Here is a 588-nt window from a genome sequence, read left to right as displayed (position 1 = left end):
GAGAAAGTACTAAAATCATAGCTTTTACACTTTTTGATATATGATACTAACTAGTTCATCCCCAATAGCTACAACACAGCGCTACCAGTAGGGTTCAATTGCCTATTGTGAGTGGCCCTGTGTTGTGTGCATGCATGTAGTTAACAATAACTGCATGATGGCTCGCGTGTGAACAGGAGTCATCCTTTTTAAGGGATTTTGTTGTTGCTTTCTGTTCTAAAAGCAAGAACTATCGATTAATTGCTCGTTGAGTATACTGTATTGGGGGTATAGCTCAGTGGTAGAGCATTCGACTGCAGATCGAGAGGTCCCTGGTTCAAATCCGGGTGCCCCCTCAGTTTATTTTTCCACTTGTGTGGTTTTACAGGAAATACCACTCTCCCATGCATTCTGCTGTAGGCCAAATTATTTGATTTTTTTTTTGCAACTACTATCACAAGCCTATTTAAAATAAAATAATATACAAAAATGAAATAAACAAGGAATGTTCTCCTAAATAACTTTTTATGGGAAGCACCATTAGACTTCAAGGAGGAGGGGGGGGGGGGTAAGAAAATTGGGGTCGGGGCAATTTTTTTTTGTGTCAAA

The 588-nt window shown here is 39.5% G+C and overlaps 1 non-coding gene across 1 annotated transcript; it reads left to right on the top strand.

Annotated features, from left to right (window-relative positions):
• The first annotated feature begins 263 nt into the window (after nt 1–263).
• Trnac-gca (transfer RNA cysteine (anticodon GCA)) lies at nt 264–335 on the top strand. Its single transcript has one exon. It is a non-coding gene; the product is annotated as a tRNA-Cys (tRNA).
• Nucleotides 336–588: the final 253 nt, after the last annotated feature.

The sequence above is a fragment of the Amphiura filiformis genome, chromosome 8, assembly GCF_039555335.1.
Source record: "Amphiura filiformis chromosome 8, Afil_fr2py, whole genome shotgun sequence".
NCBI classification, from domain to species: domain Eukaryota; kingdom Metazoa; phylum Echinodermata; class Ophiuroidea; order Amphilepidida; family Amphiuridae; genus Amphiura; species Amphiura filiformis.
The sequence above is the reverse complement of the archived record's forward strand: the minus strand, read 5'-3'. Positions and strand labels throughout refer to the sequence as shown.